The sequence below is a fragment of the Lactuca serriola genome, chromosome 1 (assembly GCF_051521515.1).
Source record: "Lactuca serriola cultivar US96UC23 chromosome 1, Lser_US96UC23_V15, whole genome shotgun sequence".
Taxonomy (NCBI): domain Eukaryota; kingdom Viridiplantae; phylum Streptophyta; class Magnoliopsida; order Asterales; family Asteraceae; genus Lactuca; species Lactuca serriola.
The window spans coordinates 44615840-44640891 of record NC_136408.1 but is presented as its reverse complement, the minus strand read 5'-3'; the positions used below and the strand labels follow the sequence as shown (position 1 = coordinate 44640891).

The window sequence follows — 25052 nt, the reverse complement described above, 5'->3', positions numbered from 1 at the left end:
TCAGTATTTGAGTTCGGTTTAGGAGGATAAACTGCATGGGTGCTCAACATTGAGATGTGTTTGGACGGTCAGGGTGAAAGTGTTGTAAGACTATGGGATAGTTGTAGCATTCACGAATTCTTTCGGGAGATTGAGGCTAGGGTAGGCTAGTTCGCAAGGTTGTGGGAAAGCCACACCTTAGGTATAATCAGGATCGGAGGGATTATTCGATCGATTATCCGTGGGCAAACACGGTTGGTTATGGGAATTCGGAATGGAAATGGTAGAGACCGTTGAGTCAAGGGTTTGGATCTCGAGTTGCAGGATCTTGTGGACAAGTGGTACGTGGCGTAGTATGGCTACGGCTGGGTAGTCCTGATTTTTGATCTCTTGCGAACCTGGTGATTGGACCGGGTGTGAGACCAGTTGTCTCGGGGATCGGCTAAGGGTAATTACTTATCTGTCAGAAAAGGGACATCGGGAGTTATGGTGTATTATGGATCTTGAGGTAGTAGCGGGGTATCAACTCATTTCATAAAGGATTCAAAATCGGGTTTCGTGCAGGTTCAGTACTGGATTTTGTTTCAGTGAGATGAGATTTGGGAGCATAAGGATGCCAAGGGCATCAAATGCAACATACCAGGGTAACAAATGGGTTGGTTTGATGGTAGCTCAAGCCATCACGATGTGACTCGAGTCGATTCTATCAATAATGGGACCGCGACATGTTGAACTAGGAAAAGACAGGTCAAGGGAGGTCGGGTATGATGTAAGACCACAGTTGTTCTTGTGGCATTCATTTTTGTGTCGGATCCAGTGGCGACGGGTTGTCATCCTGTCGTGATTGAATGGATTAAAGGATGGAAAAGAGTCGAGAGAAGAGGTATCGCCAGGGCAATGATTGTCAGACGAGGTGACCTTCGGAGGTCATGTGGGATTGCGGTGTGACATCCCCATTTTCACGGTCAGAAAAGACCGATTTTGTTTATGCTTTATAAAAATCAGAGTACTTCTTTAATAAAAATGTTGTGGAATTTGTCCCCAGAAAAACATGATAAATACGTTATTAAAACATTTTCGAAGAAACGTATTTTATTCATTTTAAAACGTTTGGGATGTCATCGTCAATACAGGAACATAAGCATAAACGAAACTTACATTTATTTACACTAGTGATCTACATCTCTTTAATCTCTCAGTGTAATGTCACTTCATATCGACACCTGTGATATAAATAAATTGAGTGGGTCAGGTTGGGAAACCTGGTAAGTACATAGGGTTTTCAACCCATAATAATATAATTATTATGTTTAAACAAGCAAGCAATTAAACCCCATTACCCATCCCCATTATATTTTCTATTCTTAAGGACTTACCCTAAGAATCAGATATTCCTCATTCATTCATTCCTAAGGATCATCCTAAGGAATCGGCATGAAGTCCATCGTTACCATGGTCTACACAACAGGCACTAAGTCTGCATAGTCGCCAGGGTTTAGGCACTAAGTCTGCATAGTCACCAGGGTTTTGGCATCAAGTCTGCATGATCACCAAGGTTTTGGCACCAAGTCTGCATGGTCACCAAGGTTTAGAGTACACAGGGTGAACACATCGTTCACAACACCTACAGGTTGCGAGCCTACTAGTGTTCCACTGGACTGTCTAGAATAGTCCGTGGTTGTCATCCATACTCTGTTGAATGACGGGGACATCGTTTGGGAAAAAGGCTTCTCACATCGTCCACCTCTTACCCTCACCTCGTGGTCTATAACACCTCTCAACTCATCATCCAACTCATATTCCATCTATTACATCTACCCAAGTTTTACCCCAACATTATCGTAGATATAAAATATATATATATATAGTTTAAATAATTTGAAACATGTATAAAATTGTTCATCCAACATAGACAAAAAGTATTCAGATAATATGCACGCATAGCACGTAATTTATATAAAATACTTCATATCTATGTGTAAGATGAAAGTAACTATGCACTCACCTGGGAAGGTGGTGACTCGTCACTCGGACAGCACTTCGTTACTCTTAAAACGGTTTCCTCGACAAACAGCTGGTTTTCTCGAAAACCGGGCTTCGCTGAAGCAGCGTTCCCGAGCCGAAAGGCTCTTTTTTTGGGACTCTGGGAGCCTCGGGGCTTCCTTCGGGTGCTAGGGGGTTTACCTAGGCTTTAGGGGGGTTAGGATAGGCTAGAGAGAGAGTATAGAGAGAGAAAGAAGTGGGGAAAGGTGTGAGAAATGAGAGAACCCGACACTTCTATTTATAGGGTGAAATCCTGACCGACTCGCCGAGTCGGTTTACTGACTCGCCGAGTCAGTGCCACGTGTCATCACTTGATGGCTTTCCTTGGGGAGAAAGCCTTGGCCCATATTCAGCCACGTCACCCTTTTTGCAGCAGCACCCTGCTGACTTCTAAACCCCGTAACTTTCGCATACGAGCTCCGTTTTTGACGTTCTTTTTTTCCACGCGTAGGTAAAAACAATATCTACAACTTTCATTTAGATCCCATCGGCTAATTCTCGACCGATCTCAAATTTAACAGTAGGAGGCGTTTAGACTGTTAAATGACCGCGAAGAATTCGTAACTCCTTCATACGGACTCCGTTTTCGTATATATTTTTACCGTTGAGTTCCTATTAATGAGATCTTCAACTCTCATTTAGGTCGCATAAGCCAAAAACCGCTTTAACTAAAATTCGAGTTTCGGGTTGTGCACTGCTAAGCCGAATGTTAGAAAAATCATAACTTCCTCATACGAAGTCAGATTTGGGCGTTCTTTTTATGGATTTTCTCGGTTTAACATATTCTACGACTTTTGTTTAGATCACTAAGGCTAAATCGCGCTCTATCGTAAATTCACTTTTTACGCTTCCCGGTGTCGTGCTGGTTTTGCCGTAAAACTTCGACGGGCCATAACTTCTTCGTTATAACTCGGATTTCGGCGTTCTTTATATGTACGGAAAATCGATCAAAAATTGAAAAACGCAAAATACGGATTAGATCTAAAAAAAATGATTGGATCAACAATGGGTTTGAAACGGATTAGATCCAATGAGGAAAATCAATCAAAAATTGAAAAACGCAAAATACGAATCGAAATCATGGACGTTTTGGAATCCATTTGAGAATTTGAGTTACCTTTTTCACGAATCGAGATCCATTTTCAACGAACGAATCAAATTTGGAAGATCTTGGTTCTTTTGTCGAAATGAGAAAATCTCCAAATCGAACATTGTACCACCCACCATGCGAGATGTACAACTCGTTCTTCGTGTTCTTTAACGATCCAAGAACATCTTCAAAAGAACCACCAACACTTTTGGGTTTTGACTTCAAATTCAATGCAACACTTGGAGATTGTTGCTTTGGAACCCAAATTTGTTTCACGGATTTCGGCTTCACAACATTTGACGATTTTTGTGAGTAAACCCGCTTGTTCTTCCGATTCATCTTCTTCTTCTTTTTCTTTCTCATCTTTTTGCATCTTGAAGACTTGATTTCATGAACAAACCCACTTTCAACAACATGAACATTTTGAGTTTGAATCAAATCTTTTGGAGTTTGATACTTGTGATTTTCTTGGATCACCGGCTTCCGATAAGGAATCATTCCATCAAACGAATCACAAGAGAACACAAAATATCATCGGTTTGAACTCCAATCAAGAAAAAAACTTTTTCATCATGAGAATCAACCTGAACTCCTTTTTCTTGAACATCAAGAACATCACATTGAACTCCATTGTCAAGAACTTCAAGAAATTTAAGAGCACGAAGATCATTTGGGTTTTCGATTAGAGAAATGTATTTCTTATTGAACAAATCTCTTTCTTCTCCTTCCTTTTGATTTCTACTATGGACTAATATGGACAAGGCAATTTTATTCAACCAAACAATCTTACAAAGTGGTTGAAATATCAATCTTCCATGATCATCCTTCAAATCTTCATAAGAAACCATATTACCCCATGAAATCAATTTGCTTAACACCAACCCATAAAATTGATCTTCATTGACTTTGTATTTCACATCTTTAACGATCACAATCCAAGAATCATATGGCAAATCCACCATGATCACAAAAACTTGAAGATTTCTAGAGAGACAATGATTTTGAATGGGTTTTCTAGAGAGAGAAAGTGATACAAACAAGTATTCTAAAGAGAGAAAGTCGAATTATGGATCAAATCAAGGAAAAATCCGACTTCTAGAACACAAAAACACTCTCTAAACACAAAGATCAATGAACAATAAGAATCACCAAATCAAAATAGCCATCAAGGATCAATTCTTGATGAAAATCAAGAACACCCGCTCTGATACCAATTTTAGTGGTGTTGATTATGATGGCATGTGCGGAATTAGAAAGATCTAGTGAATCATCATGTAAAATCAATAACACAAGGAGTAAATAAATCTTTATAAGCTCTTATTAGATCTAGAAAGAATATACAAATAGGTTTGTACAAAGTTTCTCTCTCTAGTCTAACACTCCAAATGGATTCACTTACATAATGGGAGTCACTCACTTCCTATTTATAAGAAAGACTCAACCCATTTACACATACAAGAGGGTAAGCCTAAAACACTACATCCAAGAGTGACTTTGCACCCTAACATCGGGCTTTTGGTGGAAAATGGATTTTTGTTCGGAAGGTCTTAAGAAAGGTTTGATTTTTTAGAAGCGTAGAGCTTCTCGTCACCTTTCCGTGGATATAAGGATCATCGGAATCAGACTTGTAATGAAGAAGTTATGGCGTTCAGAAGTTTTTGGTGGTTTTCAGGCTTAGTCGAGTACGCGGGGCGTACACAAAGAGTACGCGGGGCGTACTAGGGGAAAAGGGATTATGCTGGGCGTACCTAGGATTACGTTGGGCGTAATGAACAGGAGTGGTCACGAAGGTTCTCTGGAGTACGCTGGGCGTACCAGAATTACGTTGGGCATAATTCCGTCAGATCAAAACCCTATTTTAGGGTCTTGGACCCTATTTAAACTCCTTATATCATAACCAAACCCTAATATCTTCAGTCTCCACCCCTCTAAACACTAGAAATTGTCATATAGCAACCATGGTGGCATTTTGGAGCTTATGGAGTCCATTTTTGGGATATTTGGCCCACTTTCAAGAAGATGGAACTTGTTGCAAGGAAGGGAATAAGAAGGAGCTTATAGATTTGGCTTTTAGGACTCATTTTCAGCTTGATGAAGGTATAAAGCTTTGAACTTGATCATTAATCTCTTAGGTCTACCATTTTTTGGGTTTTGGTTTCTTTTTGGTCCCAAGGTTGAAGCTTTATGGTTCCAAATCCATTTTTAGGCTTGGGGTTGCCACCCTTGATGCTATTTGAGTCCCTAAGGCAGAAAGTTGCCATCTTGATGGTCTTAATGGGTTCATGCTTGAGTTAGGGTCACTTTTATGGAAGTAGAATGCCATTTTTTGGAGTTTGGGTTTGTTTGGGCCATGCAAAGTCACCAAGTCAATGACTTTATGGGTTTAGACGTTAAGTATAGCTTAGATTTGTGATTTGGACTTATTGGATCAAGTATTAAGCACTTAATGGATGTTGTGCATGAGCTGTTTGTACGTTGGGCGTACTATGTAGTACACAGCACGTACAGTCCATTTGCTTAGTACGCTAAGCGTAAAGAAGAGGTACGTTGGGCGTACGCTCTCAGGAGGACTTGGGCCTTTGTGGACTTTGGACCTTTAGGCCCTAATGGTTTTGGGCCTGGATTTGCTGATAGTTGGGTCTGAATGCATCTTTTTGCCAATAATGGAATAGTTGGGCTTATTGGGCCTTATGGCCCAATATAGAAATGAACTTTGCATAATGGGCCTCGGGTTGGACCAATTCTTGGACTAGGTTGTTGTGGGCCTTCGTGGGCCAAATGGGTCGGGATTAATAACTAAGGAGAATATTGGGCTTTAGTATAAGGTCCATTAGAAAGGTCTGGGCCCAATTTGGAAAATTGGGCCAATGATAGATTTATGGACATTATAGTGTTGGGCTTTTGGTTTGCGTTTGGGCCTTAGTTTTGAATCACACAGGGCCATGGGTAGAATGGTCATTTCACCCAACGCATGTATTAAGGATTATGTAATGGACCCAATTGCTAATTGGGTATATTGATTGGTAGTGACAGCTCAGGAAGCTGGCGAGGCAACAACTAATGAATTCATGCGGGAAGCTTCTGTAGTGCGAGGTGAGTCTCCTCACCATACCAATGGGTCTAAGGCACCAAGGCCGGCCCATTATGTGTTACGATATATGTGTTGGCCATTATGTGAATTTATATGCTTTTTGATTGTGCTTGCATGAAAGACCTCGGGGGGTTCCCGAGGCACTTAGCTGTAAGACCTTGGAGAGTTTCCTTGACATCCTATGTCAAAGACCTCAGGGGGGGGGGTGTTTCCCGAGGCACTTAGGTTTAAGACCTTAGAGGGTTTCCTTGGCATCCTTAGGTCGAAGACCTCGGGGGGTTCCCGAGGCATTGGGCTAAGACCATGTGGGGGTTCCCATGGCACCCGGAGTAAGACCCTGGAGGGTTTCCAGGGCTTCCCTATGTGTTGGCTTGCATGGTTTATGCGTTCTGTATAGCTGATCAGCTATTATGATATGTTATACATGATTGTGCGTGGGTATGCTCTGGGGAACACACTAAGCTTCGTGCTTACAGTTTTGTTTATTGTTTCAGGAATCATCGATTTGGAAAAGAAGGGATCAGATTGATCGCAGCGCACACACCCATGATTTCCGCAATGATAGATTTTGGGAGGAACTCTGATAAATGTTTTTAATTAACGATGTTTTGGAATGATTGAAATAAATGATATAAATGTTTGGCTATAATAAAAATGAAATTTTTACCTTTGATTTTTGGGTTGTTACACCTTAATGGGAAGTTGGCTGAATATGTTTACATGAGTCAACCTGAGGATTTTGTTGATGCAAAGTTTCCCAATAGAGTGTGTAAGCTTAAGAAATCCATTTATGGATTGAAACAGGTGTCTCGCATCTGGAATCTTTGCTTTCATGAAAGAGTCATAGGATTTGGTTTTTATAGAAGTAAGGATGAGTCATGTGTGTATGTCAAAGCTAGTTGGAATGTAATGAATTTTTTAGTATTGTATGTCGATGACATACTATTCATGGGAAACGACATTCCAACTTTGCAATAAGTGAAATCTTGTCTTGGAAAATGTTTCGCTATGAATGATCTAGGAAAGGCAACCTATATTCTCGGGATAAGAATATTGAGAGATAGAAAGTACAGACTATTTGGACTTAGTCAAAGTACATACTTGGACAAGGTACTAAAACGCTTTTAGTATGGAAAATTCCAAGAAATGAGAGCTACCTATTTAGAGCAATGTCAAATTGAGTAATACTTAAAGCCCCAGTAGAAATAAAGATATAGTTGATATGAATCAAGTACCTTATGCTTCGGCTATAGGATTGATCATGTACACTATGACGTGTATCTCGCCATGATGTGTCCTTTGCTTTAAGCATGGTCAGTCGCTATCAAGGAAATCCTGGCAGAGCTCATTGAACAACAGTTAAGAGCATTCTCAAGTATTTGCGGAGGATAAAAGATATGATGCTAGTCTTTGGAGGCAGTGGTACGTTGAGAGTAATTGGGTATAGTGACGCCAACTTTTAGCAAACAATGACAACTTTCGTTCACAGTCGGGGTTGGGTGTTTCTATTGAATGATGGAGCAATTACTTGGAAAAAGTTCCAAGCAAGACACAGTGGCTGATTCTACTTGTGAATCAGAGTACATAGAGGCAAGTGAAGCATCAAAGGAAGCAACTTGGTTAAAGAACTTCATCGGAGATCTTGGAGTAGTCCCAACCGTTCAGGAACCAATGGAACTTTTTTGCGATAATGGAGGTGCGGTCGCTTTTACTAAAGAACCGAGAGATCATGGCAAATCAAGACATATCGAAAAAAGTACCATTATATCAGACATAGAGTAGAATAAGGTCACCTCATTTTGAAGAGGGTATCATCAGAAGAGAATCATGCATATCCATTGACAAAGGCTCTGAGTAAAGTTAAGCACAATCAACATGCTAGGAGCATTAGATTAAGAGATGATATTAGTTTTAGTAGTAAGATGATTAGTTTGAAACTTGTATCAAAATAAATGTACTTGATTTTTGGTGATTAAATAATAGAGATTATTTAAGAGGTCTTTATTGCTTTTGTCGATTACTTATTCTTTTGTTTCGTTTTGCATGTTTTACTTCCTGAATAATTTTAATTATTCAAACTCCACAATCACTCACACTTTAGGAAGTAAGTAGTGAATTAAGACTGTCATAAATTGGATTGTAGATTGTTGAAGGGAGTTATATATAACAATTGTATTGCTACAACATTCATGAGTACTTAGAAATGGAGATTTACGTATTGGATAAGCCCACGCTCATAACATAACTTCATGGATTATATCACGAGTAATTTTTAGATGATAATATCCTATGATTATATTCTTAAAACAAATATATATATATATATATATATATATATATATACACATGAGTTGTAATTTACAAGTCGTTTGTGCATTGGTACTGTGAAAATGCATCAGTAACATGATGTTATAAAACACAGTGTCATGTATGATTTGGTGAGTAAATGATACAAGCATATAAGTCAAAGTTTTTTTGTTCCTTTTGCCCTAATAGGAAAAGCGATATCGTTGGTCCCCTCGATGATTTGGTGCTGACTTATAGTGTTGGGCCCAACCAGGACTCAATCGATGTGTTCAATTTGAAGGTCTTATGTCGTCATCACAAATCAAAAATCGAGAGAAAAAAAACTTGGACAATGAGATTGATTATAATCCAAGTCTCATGCGTGTATGATATCTAGCAGAACGGATGAATATTTGATCACTTATCTAAGGACCAAATTTTGTTTAGATTATAGTTCAGTGGTTGCTTCGGAAAGCACACTTTGCTGTTTAATTTGGAAGTTGTAGTTTAGTTAAGGGTATAAGCCAACAAACTTTGGATGGTTGGGTTGAGGTGTAACACTCCAAATCAGTTTTCCTTTGCGAGTGTGATTTTGGAGCATAGAAGGATGGTGCGACCTTGTTCCTGCTCTGAGTAGATTTCGGCAACAGTTCCTGAGTTGCTCCTACAAGATCACAGAGAAAAGAGGTCGTCAGTTGTTTCCCGGGAGAGTGCTCCCGGAAAGACACTCTGACGGTCAAGTCAACAGGTTTTAGAGAGTGTGTATGAGTATATCTCGGAGAAGGCTACTTACTTGTCGGGGCCATGAGCCTTTCCTTTTATACCCAGCGATCCTGCTTGTCTGTACGAGATAGGATCTCCTGAGCCGATAGGATTCGGGGCGCTAATTGGGGGATCGTGCTCCTCTATTTGTCAGAGCGCTGTCATTGGTCCTGTCGGTAATGCTCTAGAGCCTTGCTTTGTTGTCTAACCATATCTTTTGTCGTGGAGCTTTGGGGCGCCCTTGGCGGGCGCGAGCCTCTTGCGAGGGTGCCTTTGGTGGGTGCTTCCTTTTGCTAGAACGGCCTGCCCTCAAGGGCACTAGCGGGCGCTGAGCCCGCCGGGTCTGGTCTGCCGGGCGCACCAGCCTTCGAGCTGGGCGCGACCATTTCGTGTTGGCTAGGGCACGTTATCAAGTTCCCCAGTCCGGTAGACATAGCGTTGTTACGCTAGCTATGGCGTTATGGACTTAATCACTCTCATACGACCCTTTCATGCTGCCTGGGGCACGTTATCAAGTCATCCAGTCCGGTAGACATAGCGTTGTTGCTCTAGCTATGATGTTCTGGACTTAATCGCTCTCATACATGCCTATTTTCTATTCGCCCGCCATTCCGGTTTTTAATGACGACGTGACCGCTCATCATGGCTAGCAGCTACGTCACGTGTTAGGGATTTTGAATATCTCGCTTTTCCTTTTCTCATATAAGAATACTTATAGTCATGTGTCAGGGATTTTGAATATCCTACTTTTCCTTTTCTCATATAAGAATACTAATGGACTCTACTGTTAGCCTCCATTTCATGAACCAAGAGTTTGCCAAACTTGAGCAATCTGATGGTCAAAACTATACCCGTTGGCTGAAAAGGTCAAGTTCATGCTTTAAGTTTTGAAGCTCCCCTTTGTGTGTGGACCCAGATTTGGCACCAATTCCTGCTAATCCAATTCCTGAGGAAGGGAAAATTATGGATCCAACGGTCATCACAGAACTCTAAAAGCAAAGGAATCTGTGTAGAGAGTCTGAGGAACTGTGTGTGGGTCACATCAAGAACTTTTTATCTGATTAGCTCTATGATATTTGAGCGCCGGTCAAAGATCCAAAAGAGCTATGGCTTGCGTTGGAACTTAAGTACAAGGAGCACGTGGAAGGTACTAACAAATACCTTGTGTCTAAGTACTTATAGTTTCAAATGGCTAATGATAAATCAATCATGGAGCAAGTGCATGAACTCCAAGTCATGGTCAACAAGTTGAACGCACTCTCCATCTCTATTCCAGAACTCTTTCAGGTTGGTGCGATCATCGCAAAACTGCCACCCTTGTGGAAAGATCTTTCTAAGAGAATGATGCATAAATATGAGGACTACTCCTTGGATGATCTGATGAAACACCTCCACATTGAGGAGGAAACTCGCATCAGGGACAAGCATGGTAAAGTCGGATCGAGTGTGCATCACGTGTCAGTTGGGGGTTCTAGTCACAAACGTAAGTCTGGGAGACATAATAAGAACTTTGGAACCAATAAACAAATATTCAAAAAACCAAGTCATCATAATCCTAACTCAAAGCCAAAGAGGACCGGACCTTGCCACGCCTACGGAGAGATTGGTCATTATGCGAGAGAATGAAAAGATCGCAAATCAGGACCGGTTGCACATGCAGTCGAGAAGGTTACTGACATGGTGGCAAGTGTGAACCTTGGAGAGATTTTCATGATCTCCTCCCTTACCCGAGCAAACTATGCTCGAGGATGGTTCGTGGACACTGGTGCCACTGTGCATGTACGTGGCAATGAGAGAGCTTCCACACTTACCCCCCAATGCCACATGGGACGGTCGTCATCTATGCTGATGGCCACAGAACTAAAGTTCAAGGAAGAGGTGATGTTCATTTGAAGTTCACACGTGGTGAATGGTAACCATTCGAGATGTTCTTCATGTTCCTACTATCTCAAAGGGGTTAGTTTCTGCGGACAAGTTTGACAAGGGTGGCTTCAAGATGGTGCTTGAGAAAGGCAAGATTGTAATCACTAAAGGCAGAAGATATGTTGGGAGGGTCGACAATTGTTCGGGGATGTATAGTTTGTGCCTTAGTGATGAGGGTAGTGTGAGTGATCCTAGTGTTGAGAGTAATGGTGCTAATGTTGCAAGTGTGTCTAATGTTGCTAGTAATGATGTATTTGGTGGATTGGTTGCAAATGTGAATGAATTAAACTTTTCTGGTTATTTTGTTTGTTCAATTTCTTTATGGCATAAACGTTTAGCACACATTAATGTTAAAAATATTGAAAAAAATGCAAACTAAAGGAATGTTAAAATATGACACAAAAGATAATGAGGATAGATTATATGAATAATTTAATTGTTTTAAAATTTGATCTAGAAGTTTTAAATAGTTTCAAAACTTGCCCTCAAGTTTTGGAATTTAAAATTTGATTAAAAGTTTTAATGTTGAAATATTAAATTCTAAAACCCAAGTGTTTTAAAAAGTTTAAAATACAACCCTTATACTATTATAATATTAAAAGTTTAATATATATGTATAAGATAAGTCAGTCTTACTGTTAGTAGGCCTCATTCACGAAGCTGATCTCTAAGGGGGTATAAGGAAACTGCCTATAATGGCGATTGAATGGGTGTCCACTCTCGCCCACCGCTTCCTTAATTGGTGGAGGGTCGTTAGCCGAACAGGTAAGATAGGACATTAATTCCTCATTAATAAGTATAATGAATATTATAAAGTAACTAAATGTTTTATAAATTCTCAATCTTAGTTACTTTAGGAAAATGTGAAAATGATGATAGTCCATGAAATTACCCTTTGCACCTTGTCAAGTCATTAGTGGAGCGTGTGTGGTTAACCAACACACTAACTTGGACTAACAAGGGTGACGAAGGGTAGCTCGAGAGTTATCATATATCAATGGAGCGTGTGTGGTTAACCAACACATTTATTAGGTGGTAAATGACTCGAGAGTGCCAAGTTAATTTGCATGGCTATTCACACCATATTGTGATCCTCGGTATCCCAGTCACAAACTTGAAAGGCATAATCTAGATTCAACATGCCATTGAAAAGTTAAATGAATCTCAAAATAATCTAGGAATTTCATTTCATTTAAAACCTAATTGTTCGTTTCGTTTTTCGTGGTGGAATTGGTAAATCGCCATTTACCTACCTTCATATAATTTGCAATTGGATTACAACATCCTCTTCCGAATTGTGAATTATAGTGTGGGGTCCTAGCCTTAATATTTCATTTGGGTGTTATATTAAGGAATTCTTATCTAATCTAAACTTGGTTCCTTTTCTTTTTCAGATGTCTGGCTCAAACAACGCTTATAGCTCGAACTCCTCAAGCTCCTTTTCTCTTATGAACATTCGTGGGAGGGTCACCTTCGATGGGTCCAATTTCAATGATTAGATCCACAACATTCTCATGGCCCTTCGATACGAGGAGAAAGAATACGTCCTCGACGAAAAGCTCAAAGAGATAGATGAAACCAAAGCTTCTGCTGAAGAGATAGCTGAGTATAGGGCTCACGAAAAACACGCGACAAAGGTGTCGTGTATAATGGTAGCCACTATGACTCCTGATCTCCAGCGACTCTACGAGGTCTACTGGCATTACGAGATGTGCCAAGATTTGATGGAAAAGTACCATCAAAGTGCGCGTCAAGAAATGTACGAGATTGTCGCCTCATTGATAACGTCTACAATGAAAGATGGAGAGTCCATCACGATCCACTTGCAAATGATGCAAAGGTATGTGGATCGTCTGCTCAAGTTGAATGTCAACTTTGACGAAGAGTTGGCGATTGATATCATTATCCACTCTTTGCCTCCTTGTTATGATCAGTTCAAGACGACTTATCATATGAAAAAGGAGGAAGTCACATTGAGCAGACTTCAAGGTCTGTTAAGAACTGCTAAAAGTGGACTGAAAGGCAAAGTCGTCGAGTCTACCCCTACTGCTGCTGCCCCCGTCCTCATTATAGGACATGGAATAGGGAAGAAGAGGAAAGCTCCCTCTAAGAGTCACAAGGGAAATTCCCATGATGGGTCCTTCGGATCCAAAGGTAAAGTCGGTTCTGCTACTCCTTCATCCAATCCTAAAGAAGAAACATGCTTCTACTGTCATGAGAATGGGCATTGGAAACGAAGTTGCCCGAAATACTTGCAGGACATCAAGGATGGGAAGATAAAGCCCTCTTTCGCAAATATTTATACTATTCAATCTAATAACTCATCACATGCTAGTTCTTGGGTCCTTGATAATTGCCAAATAATCTTAAATAGTCCATATTTATCATATAAATAATCAATATTCAAAAGATTTGAAATTATCTATTGTTATGTCAAGGATAATCATTAAATTAGGTTAAAATTCGGATTTTAACATAATAAAACGATTTAGGTATCAATCCAAGACAAAACAGCAACAAAATCCCGAATTATCCTCTGTCTGACGCTCGGACTCGCCGAGTCAAGCTTTGGACTCGCCGAGTAGGGCCAACTCGCCGAGTCCAAACACTGACTCGCAGAGTTAGGTCGGACAGAGGTGAAGAAAAACGATTTTCAGCAAGCAAAACAGTTAAGCATCACATTCAATTGAAACCAATCAAGGCTCTAATACCACTGATGGGTTTGAGCAATAAGAACTTTCCTATGTGCACATGCAAACCCTATAGCTTGGATCTAGGTTTCTCTAATTGAACATGCAATATATCCAAGACTTTCATGGCTAGATCTAATGTAACCTAACAATCAAAACATATGAAAACAGATCTAGAATAATACCTTGAGTTACTTGCTTGAAAACCTTCTTCTTCTTGGAGCTTAGAACCACAAATGTCACTCCTCTAATGGCTTACAAACACCAACTAGCAAGAAGATGATTTGAGAGAAGGAGAGGGGTGAGAAATCGGCTCCAAGGTTTCTTCAAACATATAGTAGCCGATTTCTCCAACCCTATGGGTCTATTTATAATGTGAGCTCCTAGGGTTTCACCTTAAACCCTAATGGGATAACTTAGCCTCAAAGCAATCCAAAGATCATTCTAGATAAGCCTTTGGACGATTTCTAGGTGATCCATATCCCTAAAATTGTCCACCCCATATCCATAAGGATTCTTAGCTCAAAATACAACTATCACACATTTGACAGTTTATGCCTCTTTATTCAATTAATCTCTTTAAGTCACCAAATTAATTCTTAATTAATTTATGAATTATATTAATCAAATAATAATATTATTACTTTAACATGTTATTCTTATAATATATTAATAATATCTCTTCTCTCTCTATATATAAATCACCCTGTCAAGTTGCTATGATGAAGGCAACCCAAAAGGACCATGCACAATCGAGTCAAGTACTTACCAAATATAGTCACAGCCTTAGACACTAATCCAATAGTCTCCCACTTGGATAAGTCTAGTAACTATAAATGCAAACACAATCTGATTAGCAATCGTAGCTCTCAAAGACGCTATCAACTCTGATCTTATCAATATCCTGTCCTTTAGATAAGGGATCGTACAGTCCTCTGTTTTTGATATCGTGCAGACAATTTCATGAAACATTGTCATTCTTATTGTCCAGCAACTATTTTCTCGATCTCAGATTTATTTAACATAGAACTTAATTGAACACATCAATTTAATCTTGACCGACATAAGTCAAATCAAATCATCGAGCGGCCGTGATATCACTTTTACCCTCTTAGGATAAAATTAACAGATAAACTTCGACTTATATGCATTTACTTATCGATTAATCAATTATACACAACAATGCGTTTTATGACATCAATTTACTGATGCGGTTTCGCATTATCAATGTACAACTAATTAATAAATAATAAACCATATATCTAGGTTTTAAAACCATATGATATTATCGTCTTGCTATCACTTTAAAGTGATTCCAGCAAGCGCGGGTTTATTCCAATGCTCAAAACTTGTTCATAAGCACTCATGAACGTTGCAGCAAACCTTTGCTATGTCTAATACCATTTAGACAATCTACACACCAATTCATGACAATCTTCATTCATATCTACTTCCAACATATGAACGATTGTGGACTGTTTGAATAATTCGATTATTCTTAATAAACTCAATTATTCTGGAAGTCAAAACATGCAAAGTGAAACAATAGTTAAACAATTAACATAAGACAGTAACTTTACTTATAAATAATACTCCTTTATTTAATCATCAAATGTCAATTACATTTATCTATTACATGTTTCTAAAACCACTACTAGAAAAACAGCCTTTTACGACGCGCAAAACACGACGCTCTTTGATTTATGTTACGCATTAGAGAGTGACATTAAAAAAGTGTCATCTCTTCAAAAATTTTAAGGATTTATGTCGCGCATTACTGAGTGCCTTTAAATTAGTGTCTGATGTAAAAATATTAAAAACACGGAAGGCACTTGTGCGTCATCTGTGAATGTCGTTTTATATTTTTTTTAAGAAACGCGCGTGTCCGAGGGAAAATGAAATCCCCCAAAATTTTGAACACCCGCCATCCTCCCTGTGTACTCTCTACACCCGCCAAATCGATTTCATTCTCTCCCTTCCTTCTCTCTGCAACCCCTTCCTCTGCGATCGACTTTCACTTCCTTCTCTGTGTAAACCCTAATCAAACATAACGCATTTGCAATGGTAATGTCTTCTTTCACAAAATAGACGATTGAGCGAAGAACTAGGGCTTCTGATGAATCGAACATCACCAACAATGATAGCTACCCATCATAATTTGTTTTTTCTCTCGGACTCCACCTTTCCAACATCGCACCACAACAGCGCTTGCATCTGCTGCATCTTCTCCAACATTGGATTCTGGTTCTGGAAAGCGCTTGCATCCACCTTCTCGTCTCTCCCCCTCCACCGTGTTTTCTCTCATCTCTCTCCTCCATAGATGGAGATTGTCGGAGACATGAAGGGAGTAACCGAAGGAAACCCTAAAACTACTCTGATTGCATAAACACTTCTTCTCCTGCGACTTTAGCTAAGTCTCTCCTCCATAGAGTATAATTTCTGCTTTCATGTTTTTTCATCTTTAATCTTTCAAACCCCTTTCTTGTTCTTCTTTTAGTGTTAGAATTTATCTGGATTTAGCTCTTTGATTTTATAAGATCTTCATAAATTGTTCGGGTTTCTTGATTTTTGGAACCTGCATGTTTATTTTCCTTCCCAATCTGGGCATTTTTATCTGTGATTAGTAAACAAATTAGGGTTATGATTCTTAAACATCCAATCCTTTTGCCTTTGTTCTTGTTCTTAATGTTTTTCTTTTTTAGAAAATTCCATCGTCTTTAGTTCTTGATCTTGACTTTGAAGACACCCATGTGTTGTTTAGTTGAAATTCAGTTTCAAGATCATGATTCTTCATTAACTAAATCAACTTGTCAATCTTACCCTGAAGTTGCTAGTGCTGGAGAAAATTACCATTTAGCGTTTGAGAGTTGGAATTGAAGATATGGAATGGAATTGAAGCTCATTTAGTTGCAATAATGGTCACATCTGTGATCTGTTATTGCTAGGCAAAATGGGTCCCAATCATCAATTACAACAGCAAGGGTAGTGCCCTATGCTTCTTCAGTTCCAATTGAAGGTTTAGTAAATTAAAGCTTTAACCAAGGTAATCATCTGGGGTATCAAAGTTACTGGGATGCAACATATGCACATGAATTGACAAATTTTCGTGAACATGGGGATGCTGGTGAAGTTTGGTATGCATATCTAATTGACTATGACATATACCTTCTTTGACAAGATGCTTTTTTGTATGACTTTTTAAATTCTTTCTAAAGGTTTGGGGCAGATGTCATGGAAATGGTTGCTTCATGGAAAAAAGGACTATGTGCTGACATTTCACAAAGACATTTACAAATTCAACATAAAATTGATGACTCTGAGTCTGTTAGTCAAGAGGATAAAGATTTAGCAAGATGGAGTGTTCTTGATGTTGGAACAGGCAATGGGCTACTTCTTCAAGAGCTTGCTAAACAGGGGTATAGTATTATACATAATAACACTTATTCCTCCTTTTGGTACGATGATAATTGATAAATCATTCTTTATTACTTTTGATGTTAGTATAAATAGGTTCTCTGATCTCACTGGAATAGATTATAGTGAATGAGCAATTAGCCTTGCTAGAAGCCTTTCTAATCGTGATGAATTTATTGGTATCAAACTATTGGTTGATGATGTTCTTGATTTTTTATTTACTCATATTTAATGTCTATTGGTAAGTTACAATTTGCATTTACTCATATTTAATGTTTTTTATTTTTGATTTTACAGCTCCTGATATACATCGATCCAACAGCACAAAGTTCCAGGGATATGCTTGGTATTGACACTCGAGGTTGAAAACTTCAACGTCATGTCAGGGATAAATATAAATTTATTTCAAGTTTGGTCCATTATACCCTTGGTTGACATTTATAAAAAACTTCCTGGAAGTTACTAAAGAAACAGTCGTTGCCACCTTTGTGCTATTCATCAGGTGTTAAATGGCTTCTACCAACCTTGGACATGGCGGAGTTGGCAGTTCCAGAGTTGTTACCGGCTTGAATTATTTATCTAGTTCAGTTGACTGGCTCGGGAGAGAGATGCTTGAGATGCGACAAGGTAGAACATGATGATGAAAGAGTGAGTGCAAGTTCCTTTTCCCTTATCATAACTTTTCTTATATATCATTCATAAAATTCTTATATATCATCAGTTGTTATTGATAATCTGTTCATGTTGGATTTATATTGCAGGAAAGTGAACTAGAGATAGTACATGGTGTGGGTTCTGAAGCAAGGCATGTTATAAGAACAACAACACACCCGGTCTTCTTTCTGACTCTGTCATGTAGAAATCGATTGCATCACTTATTCCCTTATTCTCTTGTGAGTATAAAAAATTAGCTACATCATTAACCTAATTTGTGAATTATTGATTTTATTAATTGTTGGAACAGGGGAAACTTGGGGAAACTTGTGATTTCTTTCTTAGGTATCTAATTGCTAATTTTATAGCTACATCATTAACCTGCTACGGTTGCTATTTGAACTTTGAAGTGTTTTCTGCCTTTTTGACCATTTTACCCCTGCTCTGTGTTTTGCTTAGTTGTTGTGTTTGTTGGTCTCAAATTTTTTCCCATGCTTTTGGAGCTGTGTGGAGCTTGCTGCCACCTTTTGGAGCTGTGTGGAGCATTCTAGGTGGTTGTAATGATCAGTCTAAACAGGTTTGGAGTAATGAATTTTCAAGAATTAGCATTTTTCATGGGTTTCAACTACAATCTGTTATTTAATTTTTATATGATATAAAGGCTTAACATGGGTTTCAATGTTTCATGCAATTTAAAAAACAAATTAAAACAGAGCTTTGAGAATTTAATATATGTACATATGGTGGTCAAATGAAGTTGTGTAAAAAATGTTATATGAAATGGATGTGGGAGTATTATGTGGATGCTACAACAGGTAGGTAAGCTTCAATTTCTACCTTTTAATTTCTCTCATAAGTTGAAAATTTGATTTCTAGTTTCCATGGATCCAACCTTAATGTTTTTCATCCTCAAAGGTAATACATGTTTGCTGAAGTACCAGACGACTACGAATAGATATAGACTCTACAAATGTTCAGGTGGGTATTTTTTTCTGAAATTCACATAACTATATCTTTGATAGTCATGTTTGTTTGTTCGGTTGTGCAAGGACAATTAGATGGAGTTTGATAGCACATGCAGCTAGGGAAGTGGATTGGAGTGGGATAGAAAATAGAACAAATGTAGCTAGGGTAATTGTTTTTTGAATTTGGTGTAACTATATCTTTGATTTTGTTTTTCATCTTACCTTTTATGATTTGAGTATGAAATTTTATTTTATATTATGCAATGGATTGTATTTTTTGTATATGCTATTTTATTTCTATTATGAGAAATTAAATGCAAATTTAATTTGAAAATTAATAAATATATAAATTTATTTTTTTTAAACATTTAAATTTACGATACGCAAAAATGTGTGTCATCTTCATTTATGACATGGCCTTTCTTGACAGGGGCTTTCTTGATACGCATTGCGTGTCATTAACACGCGCGTCGTAAGGTTACGACACGCGAATGCGTGTCATCTTCCTTTATGACAGGGCCTTCCTTGATACGCATTGCGTGTCGTAAACGCGCGTCGTAATTGCGCGTCGTAAATGAGCGTCGTAAATGCGCGTCGTCTATAGACGACGCGCAAAAGCGCGTCGTCTCTCTTTATGACAGGGCCTTCCTTGACACGCATTTGCGCGTCGTCTGAGCCTTTTACGACGCGCAATGAGCGTCGTAAAAGGCTGTTTTTCTAGTAGTGAACTATCTAATCTAAACTAATATCATCCTTCAGCCCAATACTCCTAGCATGCTGCAAGTGCTTAACACTACTCAGTCCCTTCGTAAGCAGATCTACTAGGTTATCTTCAGATGATATCCTCTTAACCACGAGATGTCCTTCTTCTACTCGATGTCTAATAAAGTGATATTTTATGTTGATATTCTAAGATCTACCATGATCCCTCGTTTCCTTGGTCAAGGCAACCGCTCCTTCATTATCACAGAAAATTTCCATGGGCTCCTTTATGGTAGGCACAACTCCAAGGTCACCAATGAAGTTCTTCAACCATATTGCCTCCTTTGACGCTTCGCTCGCTGCAATGTACTCTGATTCGCACGTTGAATCAGCTACAGTTTCCTGCTTGGAACTTTTCCAAGTCACTACTCCTCCATTAAGGGTAAAGACTCATCCTAACTGCGAATGGTAGTTGTCCATGTCGGTCTGGAAACTGGCGTCACTATACCCTCGCACCTTTAAGTCATCACTCCCTCCGAGGACTAGAAACCATTCCTTGGTCCTCCGAAGGTACTTAAGGATGTTCTTGACCGCAATCCAATGCGCTTTTCCAGGGTTCCCTTGATATCTACTGACCATGCTCAAAGCAAAGGCCACATCAGGGCGAGTACAAGTCATAGCATACATGATCGAGCCAATTGCGGAAGCGTAAGGTACTCGGCTCATCTCAGCTATCTCGGCTTCGGTACTCGGACTTTGAGTCTTACTCAATTTGGTATTACTTTGTATCGGTAGTTCTCCCTTCTTTGAGTTTTCCAAACTAAAACGTTTTAGTACTTTATCTAAGTAAGTATTCTGACTAAGTCCTATTACTCTCTTACTTCTTTCTCTCACTATCCTTATTCCCAAAATATAGGAAGCCTCTCCGAGGTCCTTCATAGCGAAACACTTCCCGATCCAGGACTTAACTTCCTGCAGAGTCGGGACGTCGTTTCCCATGAGTATTATGTCATCGACATACAAAACGAGGAAGCTAACTATACTCCCATTGGCTTTGACATATACACATGATTCATCTTCGCTTCGTACACATCCAAACTCTTTGACTTTCTCATCAAAGCAAAGATTCCATCTGCGAGATGCTTTCTTAAGTCCATAAATGGACTTCTCAAGCTTGCACACTCTATTAGGATGCTTGGCATCGACAAAACCCTCTGACTGAGCCATGTAAACATCCTCAGCCAACTTCCCATTTAGGAAAGCGGTCTTGACATCCATTTGCCATATCTCATAATCATGAAATGCGGCAATAGCTAGCATCACCCTTATAGACTTTATTTTCGCAACTGGTGAGAAGGTCTCATCATAGTCAACTCCGGGAGTTTGAGTAAAGCCCTTCGCAACCAATCGTGCCTTATAAGTGTGTACATTCCCATCCACGTCGGTATTCTTCTTGAAGATCCATTCGTACCCAACCGTCTTACGTCCGGGCACATTGTCAACCAGATTCCAAACTTGGTTGTCATACATGGACTGAATCTCGCTGTCCATCGCCTCTTTCCATTTCACAGACTCTGGGCCTGCCATAGCTTCCTTATAGCTATTAGGTTCATCTAGATTTATTAGTGTACCATCACTAATATACGTGTCCCCTTCAGTAGTAATATGAAAACCATAAAACTGGGGTTGAACTCTAACTCTTTCGGATCGTCTAAGAGATAATGACTCATCAATTGGTTCAACCGGAGTTTCCTCCTCGGGTTGAGCGTCAGCGGTAGAGGTTCCTTCATCACTCGACTCTTGAATCTCTTCAAGATCGATTTGCCTCCCACTGTCTCCTTGGTTTATGAGTTCTCGCTCTCGGAAAACCCCTCTTCTCGCAACGAAGACAACATTGTCACTCGGTCTATAAAAGAGATATCCAAAGGATGTCTGCGGGTAGCCGATGAAAATACATCGCTCATTATGAGTTTCGAGCTTGTCGTGAGTCTCTCGTCTTACGAAAACTTCACAACCCCAAACCTTGATATGTGCCAACGAGGGAGCTTTCCCTGTCCACATCTCGTGAGATGTTTTGGCAACCTTCTTTGTTGGGACTCATTTAAGGATATGGGCGGCAGTCTCTAAGGCATACCCCCAAAATGAGATAGGTAGTGAAGCACGACTCATCATAGAACGAACCATGTCTAACAAGGTTCGATTGCGCCTTTCTGCCACACCATTTAACTGCGGTGTCCTAGGTGGCGTCAATTGCGAAACTATTCCGCATTCCTTGAGATAGTCGTGGAATTCAAGATTTAGGTACTCCTCCTCGATCGGATCGAAGCATCTTGATTATCCTGCCCAATTGATTCTCCACTTCATTCTTGAACTCTTTGAACTTTTCAAACGTTTCAGACTTGTGCTTGATTAAGTAAATATACCCATATCTACTATAATCATCGGTAAAAGTCACGTAGAAGCGGTTTCCATCCTTTGTGGTGGATCTAAAGGGCCCACATACATCGGTATGTATGAGATCCAATAAACCCTCACCCCTCTCACATGTACCAGTGAAGGGTGACTTGGTCATCTTTCCAAGTAAACAAGATTCACACGTGTCATCTTCCCTAAGGTCGAATGACTCCAACACTCCATCCTTTTGGAGTTGGGCTATGTGTTTCTTGTTGACATGTCCAAGACGACAATGCCACAAACATGCTTTATCCATACTATTGGAAGAATCTATACACAACACATCATTTCCTAGGTTATCTACAACCATAACAGTTTCATAAATTCCATCACAAGGCATTGCTTCAAAGTATAAAACACCATTTAGATAAGCATAAATAGAACCATTCATATTATTAAACGAATATCTAAATCCTTGTCTAAACAAACCATGAAATGAAATGATGTTTCTTGCCATATCTGGCGAGTAGCGACAATTGTTTAAATCTAAACCTAATCCATTACTAAGCACTAAAGAATAGACTCCATTCTTGGTGACATGCGACGATCTTCTGTTTCCCATGATTAGATTTATTCTTCCTTGCTCCACATCCCTATTTCTTCTTAGTCCCTGCAAATAAGAACAAATGTGGTAACCACATCCTGTATCAAGAACCCAAGAAATAACATGAGATGAATCATTAGATTTAATTGTGTATATACCTACAAAAGATGGCTTGATCTTTCCATCCTTGATGGCTTGTAGATATTCCGGGCAGCTTCTCTTCCAATGCCCTATCTTGTGGCAATGATGACACTCTGCCTCCTTCGGGTTAGGGTTGGGCTTAGCGGGATCAACCTTGGTCCCACTATAAGAGGAACCATCTTGGGACTTTCCTTTGCGGTGGCTCTTTGACGGAGCCTTCCTCTTCTTGCCCCTTCCCTGCCCTATAGCCAAAACAGTAACAACGGACGGATTGGGAGTTGGTGCAACAGACTTGTCCTTTAGGTTGCTCTCAGTAGTCCTTAGGAGTCCTTGGAGTTTGCTTAGGGTGACCTCTTCCTTGTTCATGTGGTAGGTCATCCTAAATTGGTTGTAGCATGAAGGCAAGGAGTGAAGAGCAATGTCGATGACCAAATCCTCCCCAAAGTTAACATTTAACTTGCGAAGACGATCAACATATCTTTGCATCTTTTGCAAGTGTACGGTTAACGATTCTCCATTTCCCATCTTAGCGGTGATCATGTTGGTGATGATCTCGTAGCGCTCTTGCCTCGTGCTTTGGTGGTACCTCTCCATCAAGTCTTGATGCATTTCATAGGGATACATGTCCTCATAGGACTTTTGGAATTCTTGGTTCATGGTGGCTATCATGATGCAATGGACTTTCGTTGCATCACGTTCGTGGGTCTTAAAGACAACCATCTCTTCGGGAGTAGTAATTTCCGGGTTGACCTTCTCGAGCTTTTCGTCGAGGACATACTCTTTGTCCTCGTAGCGTGCAATGGTGTGAATGTATCTTATCCATTCGCTAAAGTTCGTACCATCGAAGGTCACCTTTTGGCAAAGACTCATTAACGTGAATGAGTTAGCAGCAGCGTTGTTTGCGTTCGACATCTACAAATAGAAAGGACAAAGTTTGATTAGAATTGAATCCCTAATTAAACACCCAAAATGAAAAATTAGGGCTAAGATCCAACAACATTATTTACATATTAGAAAAGGGATGCCGTAATCCAATCATGCAAATAATTTGGAGGTAAGTGAATGACGATTCACTAATTCTTCACCTTGAAAACATAACTTTAAGTTTTAAACGCATTCAGAATTCCTAGATTTTCTTTGAGATTCATTGAACCTTTCAATGGCATGTTTAAATCTCGATATGCCCCTCTCGTTTGTGACTGGGATGCCGAGGATCACAAAGTGGGTGTGAATAACCATGCAAATCTACATGGTGCCTTCATTGTTACAATCACCCATTCGATGTGCCGGTAAACAACACACGCTCCATCGGACTATGATAAACAATGAATCACCCTTTGCCACCTTTGCTTAGAACCAATTAGTGTGCCGGTAAACCACACACACTCCACTAACTTCTTAGCAAGGGTGCAAAGTGCAATTTCATGGGATTGCATCAATTCACTTTTGCCTAAAGTAACTAGGATTGGGAATTTGTAAAAAGTTTAGTTACTTTATAAATTCATTATACTTATTAATGAGGAGAGGACTGCCTTATCCTACCCGTTCGGCTAACGACCCTCCACCAGTCAAGCAAGCGGTGGGTGTGAGTGTACACCCATTAAGCGCCATTTTATAGGCAGCAACCTTATACCCACCTTATAGACCGACTTCGTGAATGAGGCCTACTAACGGTAAGACTAGAAATTTAATTTTACTTATATATTTATTAAGCTTTTAATAATATAATAGTATAGGGTTGAATTTTAAACTTGTAAAACTCTACGGGTTGAAATTTAAATACTTCTAAATTAAACTATTAATCACAAAATTCAAATTTCAAAACTTCGGGATAAATTTGAACTTTTTCAAAACAATAGGGATCAAATAACAAATAATTCAAATTAAACAATTAATTTCATAATTATCTATATTTGACCTATTCCAATTTTAGTCACTAGATAATTACCAAATAATCTTAAATAGTCCATATTTATCATAAAAATAATCAATATTCAAAAGATTTGAAATTATCTATTGTTATGTCAAGGATAATTATTAAATTAGGTTAAAATTCGGATTTTTACATAATAAAACGATTTAGGTACCAATCCAAGACAAAACAACAACAAAATCCCGAATTATCCTCTGTCTGACGCTCGGACTCACCGAGTCAAGCTTTGGACTCGCCGAGTAGGGCCAACTCGCCGAGTCCAAACACTGACTTGCCGAGTTAGGTCGGACAGAGGTGAAGAAAAACGATTTTCAGCAAGCAAAACAGTTAAGCATCACATTCAATTGAAACCAATCAAGGATCTAATACCACTGATGGGTT

General features: G+C 39.3%; 1 pseudogene; it reads left to right on the top strand.

Annotated features, from left to right (window-relative positions):
* The first annotated feature begins 12688 nt into the window (after nt 1–12688).
* On the top strand, nt 12689–17786 carry LOC145054326 (uncharacterized; annotated as a pseudogene).
* Nucleotides 17787–25052: the final 7266 nt, after the last annotated feature.